Genomic DNA, 12,076 nt, shown 5'->3' on the forward strand with positions numbered 1-12,076 from the left:
ATATCTCTCTCACCCACACACATTCAAACACACATACATACACACAGAACTAGACCTACAGTATTCAAACTTAGGATAAAAGACAAAAGTCTTGGAGGGATCCAGAAGAAAAGAAAAAAAAAAAAGAAACACTATCTACAGAGAAACAGAGATAAGAACTAAAAGAGACTTCCCATCAGAAATTATCCAAGCGAAATGAAAATGTTATGAAATATGTAAAGTTTTGGTGGAGGAGACTGATTTGGGGAAACTGTCAACCTAAAATTCTTTATCTAATAAAAAGAAGTGAAAGAGGGCTGGGGTTGTGGCTCAGAGGCAGAGCTCTCACCTAGCATGCGTGAGGCCCTGGGTTGGATCCTCAGCACCACATAAAATAAAGATATTGTGTCCACCTGTAACTAAAAAATAAAGAGAGAGAAGTGAAAGAGAAATCAAACATTTTCCAGCAAACAAAAACTGAAGGAACATATTGCTCGACAGGCAGAAGAAATTTAATATGAGTCAGAAACTTGAATCTACCCAAAGAAACAAAGAGAATAGGAACAGAATGAATGGAGTGGGGATGTGGGGAGGGCTGGAAATATTCCACTGTAGGCACTTTACATACAGAGCAGTGTAAGATTATCAAAGAGGAGATTCATATCAGTTTAACATGTATATTGCAAGCCCTAGGATAATCCCTAGAAACTTTTTAAAAAGAGATGAAGTTAATAAATCAATAGAAGAGATAAAATGGAATCATGAAAATGTTTAAATCAAGGAAAAGCAGACAGAGAAGAAACAGGGGATCAAGAACAAATGTAACAAGAGAAGCAGCTAGTAAGAGACTAGACTTTAATCACTTTAAATGATAATAACTTCAATAATCACTGAAAATATGAGTGATTTAAATATACGAGTTTATAGACAAAGATTATTATTCAAAGTCAGATTGAATAAAAAGCAAGAACTATATTTGTGCTACCAGAAGATGCCCATCTTAATGTAAAAACACAAATTTATAAAAGCATATATTTGAAGCTTAATAACATTAAAAACAAAACAGTTTATATATTAAGAAAAATGTAATTTTAAAATGTCAATAAGGTGAATAATTAATTTTTATGCATGCTTACACCAGATACATATGCATCCTCATAGTATCTTATAAGGCACTTGGTTATTATCCCTAACTTTAAGGACTAGAAAACTGTGGCTTAAAATCCTTAACATGCACTGTTTCTTGGCTAATAAATGGCAGAGGTGGGGTTAACATTGAGGCTGTCTGATTAGAAGTCTCACACAATGATTCACTGTTCAGAACCGCCATTGCAGATAGTTGTGGTTATGAGTTTAATAGTGCCTGTGTGTCTATTGATTAAGAATGATTTTGCAATATTTTCTAGTTCTCCTGAGTGCATGCCTTGAGTAATTATGAAAACAGGTCCATTTTATTATGGAAACAGGGAGGTGGTAAAGCATAACCTCAATTTGAAATAGTTACAATCTCATATGCCAATATTTTATAGGTCCATAATAGTATATTTATAACTTTTTAACTACCCAACTTTACTTTGCTCCAGTGATCTTAGCTTCTCATACTCTCAAATGTTCTCAACATGAACTATATTATAATATTTATTTTACTTCTTTTTTAATACTCTTCTGTATTTAAAGTAAATATTGGATAGAAAACCCATACCTTGAAAATATCCAAGTTTCTATAAACGTCACATAGGTATCAGTTTTTCAAACACTTTATCTATTTCTTGTGTACATTTTGAATCCATTAAGCTATATAAAAACACATGTAAAGATAAATCTAGGAACTGGAAGTAATTTTGTGGAAAGATTTTAATACTGCCCCAAAATGTTTTTATAAAAAAATAAAAGCCAAAGGATTAATAGGATGTTTTTATTTAAATGTTATGGTTGTAAATTTTACATTTTAGAGTTTTACTTTAGGTATGATTGAATAGTCAACATAGAACAAAATCCTGTATTCCTCCTCACTTAATAGTCACGAGGGCATATTTGGAATGGAAAATTGCGAATTCATTTTTAGCTACAGATGGTGGTTGTAAAGAATACTAAAAGCAGCCATAAAGCAATTGGCCTATAAACACTCTAAAAACAATAAAGTGTATCTGGAACAAACTGGCTTTAATAGCACATACCACCCATTATACTCACAGATATCAGTTTCAGTGACAAAAAAAAATGGGTCTAAACTAGGGGAGCTATTAACCTTACCCAGAGATGTTGGATGCTGACTGGGAGTGAGAGGAGACAGCTTTGGGACTGGGGTCACAGTGGTAGAACACCTTTCTAAGGCTCTGGGTTCCATGTCTAGCATCTCAAAAAGAGAAGACAATTGAGAATAAAACTTGGAGAAAAATGTGTCACTGGCAGTAAGACATGTCCCTGTAGAGCAGACTGGACACTACCCCCGACTCTAGAATTTTCCTAACTCTTCAAGCCAATCTGCCGTCTTTTCTGATTGATTTCATCACCCATGTGGTAAGATATAGACTTGACTGCTCTTTGGTCCCTAATGTTACCATCATGCTCCATTTCACTCAGTAGAGAGAATAACAAATCAGAGCAAAAGAGTGACAGATACCAACTGGATTTCTTTACAGGTCAGAATAACTGATGAGCTGTTTCCTCTCACTGCCCCATGACATAAACATAAAGGTACTTGTCTTTGTTTTCAAACTGGGGTATGTAATTCCCACCAAAAAACACTCCCTTCTGTTGGTAGTTGAATAAAATCCCTTTGCATGTATTATAATAAATATTTCAATATTATATTTCTTAAGGGCTTAATACCTTTCAGGTACTGAAAAAAATAATTTTAGAGATATTTATTCATTTATCATTTACAATTCTCTGAAGTTGGTTTAATTTTGACCATTTTTGGGGAAAAAAAATAGTAACCAGTTGGAACTGGTGTCCCAGTGAGGAGCAGCACAATTAAAAGCCACAGTGTGTTTCATCAACAAATTATTTTGTATTAGTACAACCGAAGCATGAGTGAGGACTTTAAAAGAGGGGTCTTCAGTGTCCAAATCATACACAAGCTACTTGACCGCAGAAAGACCTGACTTTAAGACTTTGACAGTGGCAAGCTACTCAAAAGTGTTTAAAAGGAGGGATATGATATAACTGGGGTTGTTTTAACTTATAAGAATATAAATAGCTTCTACAGCAAGTCACAGGAGGTACTGCAGGAACCCAAGCCCCCAACAACATGAAGTGAGTTGGAAGGATAGTGCTTAGGCTTGAAGTGGAATATGAAGAACAGGAAGATAAATGAAAGGTACCAGCATTAACACCTGGGTGGGAAGCAGTGTGATGGGGAATTTACAGAGGAGGAAAATATCGCATATATTTCATTTTAGGACACATGGCAAGGCCACATCTTCATGCATATGTCTAGCAGACTTGCAGTAGCAGTTCAGTTCATCTGAGAAATTGAGAAGAGGATGAAAGAAACAATAATGCGCCCCCCCCCATATGAAGGAGTGATCAAAAGATAAAGAGTCTGTGAATGAAACTGAAGAGGAGTGAACAAAGAGACAAGAAGGGGTATGGGGGTTAAACTACGTTTAGAAACCAAAGATGACAGAGTTTGAAGGAGGAAAAAGCCCAGCAATGTCTAAAGCAGGAGAAAGATCACGTAAGACTGAGCACTGAAATGTCAGTGGATTTTGCAATCAGGAGACCACTGAGCACCTCAAAGAAGGCAAATTTGGTTAAGAGTTAGGAGTGAACTTTTGGTCACAATGAACTGAAGAGTAAATAGGAGATGAAGTGGAGATATCAAGGGCAGATTATTTGCTTTCTTGAAGAGTTGATGATTAACAAGAAGTAGCATGGTGAGACTACATCTGACAGGAAATAGAAATGTCAGGAATTACCTTTCTTGGGTGGACTATTTTGTTGTCCCTATTTTTGGTTATGAGAAAGTTGCAGTGGACATGTTAATACACTGCATGGGAGTTTCCCATAGGAAGTTGTGCACTGGGGACTGAAGAGCAAATGGGAGGAGGAGAAGAGAAGGCCAAGGGAAGCCTCACTATAGCTAGATGGGTGTGAGGTCAATGAATGCTCTATGTCACACACCAGGTTCAAAACCCTGAATAGCAGACATTCTTCTTCTTCTTCTTTTTTAAGATGAATCATAATTAAACTACAAAACTTTCCCCAACCTATCTCTTTAAGCTAGTTTAAGGCAAGTTGCACAGTGTAAAAGCCATTTTTGATAAAATCTAGTAGTCCTGTTTAGCCACCCATGTGCTTGTAGTTCTTCTTTGTACATCCTTGAAACCCTTCCAAGTGAAGTAGGTCTCTGGCGTGGCTCTTCTATTTACCCGTGGTGGTAGCTAGTCCCAACATGTGGCTTCCATAAGTTCCTTTCCCCACAGAAGCATTTCAAGTCACCCATTAGGAAATGGAGTCTTATCTCCCCTTGACAGGGCTGTCCTTGTGTCTTGCTTTGCAGGAATTCTGTCTCCACGCTTGTCTCCAGATGGCCCAATGGTAGACAAGTATCTTCTTGGTCGCATTCCATTCAGAAGGAATTTTTAGCTCCTTAAAACTTGTGGCTTTTGCTGGGATCAGGAAATGTACTTTTCCACTCCTCTCAAATGCTACGTCATCTTTCTTCTTGGTGTAGGGACTTGTTTATGGCATGGTCTGTTTGGGACGGGCTGAGAGTTCCTGCTCAGGTGTCACTTGATGGCCCTGCAAACCTTAGAGAGGTTTTTCTGTAAATAAGGTTTTCAGAGATGGTTTCTGCAGGTCAAGGGTTGAATTCTAGTATCACGAAGTCAGAGGCTCCATCACATTTATTTATATACATAACACCCGAGCTTTTTGTTTGGGAAAAATGCTTTGGTTTCACCCAGATTGCTTGTGAATAATTTCCAGCTTAGAACAGATCATGGAAATTGTTGAATTCAATACGTTTTTAAAAATTGATTTCCTTAAAAAAAATCCACTAAAACCATTTGCAGATTTAATTTCTGTATGAAAATGGAAAAAAAAAACAGTATTTAATTTCTAAATGGACCTGCTTCCAGCCTTAAGAGATCTGTGGAATAAACATGATGTCTCTTCAGCAAAGGAGTGTGACAGTCATAATGAAGTCCAGGCTACCTGAGGAAACAATCCGATTATTAGATCAGGAGCCTACAAAAAATGATTTGCTTGGCCTTACAATAAACTTTAAATTCCTTTGTGATTATTAGTTTTGTTTGTTCTTTTCCCTTTTATTTCAGATAATTGTAATTTTACTATAACGCCACTTAACAAAAGATGTTCAGCATGTCTTAGTTGAAAAATTTCTCAACAAGGCTTGATTTTTCATGTTCACATTTATTTATTTATTTATTTATTTTGTCATGTCTGGCTTATCTTGTGAATCAGGAAAACAAATGCCATCTCTTACCAGGGACACAGCAAAAACAGAATGATTGATATTACTTGGCACCTACTGTGTTGAATGCCTGAAGTGAAAGGCTGTGGATCAAAGACAGAGCCAGAACGGCTGATCATCTGTATACTGAGTTCATAACCAGACAGCCATTGTTCTGATGAAAACAGATAGACTGTATGTGTGCTGAAACCCAAATACCATACTGCACAATTTGCACAAGGTGTAAACATTGTATACATCTTTCATATGATTTCCCTGTATCACGGAAGCCTCCTTAAGGAAAGTGTATCTAATCATGGACTTCAATCACAAACACTGATTTTCACATCTGTTTTCTGCAGATAAAATGATGAGCTATGGATAACAGGGATATGCATAGTGTTTCAGTGGCATAGGTATGACTTATGTCTCTATTAAATCCATCACATACATGTTATGCTCAGGAATATTTTATAACAGAGATTTGAAAAATACGTGTTCACAAGCCTTCAGTTAAAATGGTGTTTTCTTTCAAAATATGTACATAATTTTACTAGAATCGCATAGGCCAAGATATGATAAAAGACAACAGTTGCTATTAAGTTCCAAAAACCTCACTAGAAAGCTCTCACAACAACAGATACTAAACAAAATGGAGGAAATGAGCAGGTGTGGAGCAGTGGTCCAGACAATTTGTACTTGATTATAAATGATTGATTGGTTTATAAAGAACATCAGTTCCTATTTTAAGGCATTTGTTATCAATATTATAAGCGACTGCATTATCTTTAAAGCAAAGTCAGGTGGTGGGAATTGGGAGAGCAGGTTTATAGTGTGCTTAGGGAGGGGTGTGTGGATGTATATATGCGTGTGAGGGAGAAAAAGCTGTTCTTAGGTGGTTTTGAGCATGCATTTGTCAAGGTAAAGGAGGTCTGGTTGAAGCATTGATACCTTTCAGGATTGTTGAAAACATGCCCTGAAGGACAAAGGTATATTTGAAGATGAATACTTATAGCTGTTCTCTAAGTTGTCAAGCAGCAGCCGCAGCAGGAAAGAGGAACAATCTAAGAAGGTTGATCTGTACATACATTCTGCCGAGTGAAGCAAATGATTGATTGTTTTCTGATGCTATTTGAACAGGAAAAAAATATTCTGGAAGGAAAGGAAGCACATAGAAATACATCCTATGAACATCTTGAGCCATTTTTCCAGGGCCAATAATGATAGCAAGGCACATGTATTATCCAATATTTTTAGCATTTTGAGCAATTTCCTTTGAAATTCTGTTTGCACTACTATTATGCATGACTTCTCTTTTAGCAGTGAACTCAAGTAATTCTCACTCCTTCTCTTACCCACATCTACAATGCGCACACGCGCACATACACACACCCACACACACACATTCATGCACACACACTCCTGGAAGTCATTCTTGGTATCCACCAGGTTTCCTGCTGAGAAGTATCAGAATAAAGGATCTAACAACATAAAGCACTGTCTGGTTTTGACCTTGAAGGATGACTATAGAAGGGTAAAATTCGCTTGCTTTATCTGACTTTCCAAATCTTTCATTTAGAAAGGATCACAAAAAATAATCTACTCCAACAAATTTTTTTAATTATGAAAACTGATTTGCTTAGGAAAACCTCAAGCCACAAATATAACAGTGACTGTTCCTGGATTCAAACACTCTTGCAATTTATTATCCTCTACAGTATAAAGCATAAACTTTTTTGGCAAAGCTTATTCTACTTTCCCAGGGCTATCTCCCACCAAAATCCCTTCCATGATGTTGTTCAGCAACTTAGAAGTGGGTAGGCCTCCCCACACATCACACTGATTCTGGCCTCAGGGACTTATTTGTGATTCCCTTTGCCCTGGGGTATCCTTGTCTTCTGATTAACTCTTATGCAAGACTTTATTACATCATAGAGGTATTTGATTCTGTCAGTTTGGTTTAGGGTCCTATCTATGGCCTCATAAGACTGATTATCTTGATCATAGTTCTTAGGCTATTGCAATCATCTGTTGATGGGTTTCTCTTCCATTATCCTGTGAGTACTAAGAGAATACAGATAATGGCTTTTGATTTTTGTATTACTAACGTGTCTGGAACAAAGTAATTGCTCAATAAATTTATGGAATTTCTATTTCTATTGAGAAAATGACTTTATTTTCATTCCAATTCCCACCCATGTAGCATGCATGGGTCTAGTGGATTTATAGAGTGGTTGTTTTTTTTTGTATAACTTAAATTGGGAGAAGTTTTTAAAGCATTTTTACATACATCCTTTAAGCCATACATCCTTTATGCCAAATAATACAAGTATTTTTACAGATGTATTATATCAGAATTTCGCCCTATAATTCCATTATGATATTTGAACCTAAATGAAGGAATATAATTCCTGTCCTATTTAGATTTTGTTCCTTCCTGAAGCAGCATTCTATTATAGGTGATATTTCAACAACTCAGATAAAACAAGTATACCTGGGAACTTGGATGCAGGATTTTTACAAACATTAAAAATGCTTAATTTTTAGCTCCCACAATATGTGCGTATTGTTCATAGAGCATGCAAACAGTGATAGATGAGTGCTATAACATTTCAGATTTAATCACTGTAGCACAGTGGTTAATCTTGGGTTGACCAGTCTAAGTCCTAGCTGTACTTTTTAATTGCATGATTTCAGACAGATGACTTATTTGTTCCCTGCCTCAGTTTCTTCATCCAGAAAATGGGGATAGTAATGTACAGCATCTGTGATGGTAAATGAAACAAAGTATTTCAAGTTCCTGGCATTTATAAGAACCCAATGAGGCAATTATATATTATTTGGGCCTATTTAGATTATTATATTAACTGGTACTCTTGTTTCTCACATTTTAATACAACTTCATAAAAGGTCACAGAAATAAAAGAGTAATTTGCTCAACATTTCCCACTTCCACCTGATTGATATTTATACTAAAGAATTTCATTTAATATTTTCAAATGAAATTCTTATTTAGGCTAACAATATTCAAAAGGATCATGAAATTAGTTACTATGTGTTTTCATTTCATTAAACACATTCAATTATTACAGATACTTTTAATAATGTAGGAATTAGGAAATGGTGGGAATAGCACCTTTTAATGAAGTATACAAATAAAATTAATAACATTTGTGTGTGTTGATTTCTGCCAACACTAAAGCATATTACCAGCTTATTGAGGCTTTCAATGAGTATGTATTGTGGCAGATACTGCTAATTGGCATTCCCCTCCCTTTTCATCAGCAGAAACTTGGGTTTGTTTAGAGCACCATTGGGTCAGCTAAAGAGACTCAGTTTTCCAGAAGGCTGGCCACAGAGCTCGTCACGTGACTAACCTCTGGCCAATGAGGTGATAATAGAAGTCCTTGGGCGACACCTGTCGGGAAGCTTTCCAAGGGGGCAGCCTTGGTGGGGATCCTCCCTTTAACCCTTAGCCTTTGTATTGAGGATTTTTCCTGCTTGCAGCATGGGCTCTGTGCCTCTACAGGGCCACAGCTCTCCAGCCCTAAAATCAAAGCTGAAAGAAGGGCAAAGCAGAGGAGGAAGAAAGAAAAAAATCTCGGTCTTGAATCATATTTTTGAGATGTCATACCAGCCCTGGAATGCCTACCTCCCCAAAGTTTTGCCACTTAAACCACACACCTCCAAGTTTAAACAAACGTTTATGGGATGATCGCTTAGTTGCCATTGAACTTAATCTCAAGTGAAAAAACAAACACAATTTCTTTTGTTTCTACGAATCACCATGTTGAATCTTGGTTTTATGACTTAGCAAAATTTGGGTAGATACAATGATTTCTTTATCACTTTTAATTATAAATACTAAGTTGAATTTAAAGCTTTAACTTTGAAATTGATTTTCATTTCTTTAAAAAACAAAAAGCCAAACACATTGATTACGAGGATCCAAGGATAAAACATGCCCAAGCCTAAAACATAAAATGTGTCTAGAGTTTTAGAAATAGAGGACAAGTTAGGTGCTTTAGATTTTTAGACTCCTGAAGAAAATGTCAAGGGAAGTCATGGCCAATGTTCAAAAATATCTGAGATTTTTTTATATGAAAATCTGGTTCATATTGATAGGATATACAAGAGTAAAAATGTAGATAGAAATAAAGGACAGAAGGTGAGTGTTCACCAGTTCAAACTGGCTACACAGGATTCCTGTAAGTATGGACCCTTAATCTACTGAGAAATACTGAAGAATACTCAAAATAAGGGATTTAGCTTTCTTATCTGTAGAAATTTTAATTGTTTTCAATAAAATGTCAAATGATGGTAACTGTAAAAAATATACTGATTTTTTTTTATATGTAAATTCTAAAAGGAAAACTTTACTACAATAAAACCCTAAACTACTTCGCTGGAATTTATGGGGCTGGCAAAGCACAAGTCAAAGACTGGTCATATTTAGCCATAATCATGATACTAAAATCACTCTTTTGCATTAATAAATATTTCATATAGTGTATTTTATTACCGAAAGAAGGATTGAGTTCTATAGGAAATAAGGTAGAAATTAGGAAAAAAAATATATATTCTTTGTTCAATGAGACTATATAGCATTCTGGTACTTTCCTTCTGACTTCCTGGCAACCTCCAATTTCAAATTCTACCAATAGGCGTAGCCTCCATAACATAAAATTTAGATGGCAGTATATGCATCTTTCTATTTGCTTTGGCAGACTTCTCTTCTCTCTTAACAAGACTTGAGTAACACAGGAAAATCAATAAAATTATAGTTGGTTATGAAAGACTGCAGTCTTTACTTATTCAGGGTTTGTATTCCAGATCTTAGGGAATAAAAATTCCACAGATTTTATATCTTATGGGGTGGGTCAATGCAGTTACTTGCACAAACAAAAGAGGAGGACTTATATATTGTTCGTGGTAGTTTCCCCAGGTGCTAAGTTTCCTTAAAAAAATAAAATAAAATAACTTTATAGCCTCTTAAGACTTTCCAGGGAAACCCAGGCATTCTTGAGGAAGTATCTCAGTGCCCCTCTCATCTCTTTTGTACCATGTCGGGACTCTCCTCTAACTTCAACCTCTTTCTTTTGGTAGCCGAGTTCACCTTATTTATACTCACTGACATGAAGCTATATTGGTTCTTAGCTCTTATATAATTTGTTTGTATAGCTTTCTACATTATCTGATTTATATATATGGTCTATCTCTTTAGTTTCTTTTTAGTTTCTTTAATTTGATCTTATAATTTGAAATGGGAATTAAATAATGGGAATTAAATTCAGTAACTTTGTAAGGTCTTCTTTTAGATTGTTCTCCAACCATCAGCATGTAATCCAACAGTTTATACATATTTCCATGAGTATACACAGGTTATTGGGGATTCTCTGAGGAGCAATTATATTTAAATCCTTGCATTTCAAGCTCAATAAGGCATATCAAAATGCTAGTAGGAGTGAAGTTATGTAGATAGCCTCTGAATCTGTTCTGGTTTTATTGAGTAAATCATTCTCAGACTTTGACGCTGTTAACTGTTATTGCTAACAAATTGCAACATCCCCAACACCTGATTGCATCAGCCTGGTTTCTTCTTTACTGAGTTAGAGAATTCCTTTTTAAAACAGAAGTGGAATTTGACCTGCCCATCCACAGTGTACCCAATTTCAAAATATATGCATTGAGCTTTCAAACATTTCTCCTGGTCAACCTGCTTTGCTTTTTAGAAGTGTGTGTCATATCAGCAAAGTCTCTCACTCATATCTATTGAAACATTGAAGCTGTTGTATCCATCTGAATTCAGTACCATTCATTCCTATACAGAAGCACATATTGGTTATTTTTTGAACCTAATCCTAAATCTTATATCCTATAACATGCAGCCTGTAGCATATTCAAGATGGATTTAGCTCTGTAGTGCCAGAAAATGGATCACTGCTAGCACAAAGGGGTTGGATTAATGCTCAAAGTTCTTTTCGTACAAGCATCAAAAAATTCCAATTGGCCAATTTTGCAAAGACCTGATATTCTTGAATATGGTGAGCAGTTGATATCTTATAAATTGATGTATACAGGGACCTTTCTCTGAGTGTGTAAAAAAAGGGAAATGAAGTTTGTATTCACTGGGAAAAAGACTAGAAAAAAATCAAAGAAATACAGAAGCATGGCATGGCATCTCTTTAAATCAGCTTGAAATAGAGTTGCAATCAACAGTCAGGGTTGGAACCTTTAGCTGAAGAGAAGGTTTCCAGGAAATACAGTGAGATTCTAAGCATAAGCGGTACTGCTTTGGAAAACAAAAGAACAAGCACAATTTAAAATCAGAGATGGAGGGTGTGTGCTCCCACTTACACTTGGACAGCATCTCGTTAGTCTCCTGAGGTGTCGGGACTCTCCTCTAACTTCAGCCTCTTTCTTTTGGTAGCAGAGTTCACCTTATTTATATTCACTGACATGAAGTTCTTAACTCTTATATGATTTGTTTGTACAGCTTTCTACATTATCTGATTTATATATGGCCTATCTCTGTAGTTTCTTTTTAGTTTCTTTAATTTGATCTTATAGTTTGAAATGAGAATTAAATACAGGCGTGCTTTACCACTGAGCATATATATGTCAATATATTTTTTATATATATAATAAATATATAATTAATAAATAAAAATATGT

The sequence above is a fragment of the Urocitellus parryii genome, chromosome 1, assembly GCF_045843805.1.
Source record: "Urocitellus parryii isolate mUroPar1 chromosome 1, mUroPar1.hap1, whole genome shotgun sequence".
NCBI lineage: Eukaryota > Metazoa > Chordata > Mammalia > Rodentia > Sciuridae > Urocitellus > Urocitellus parryii.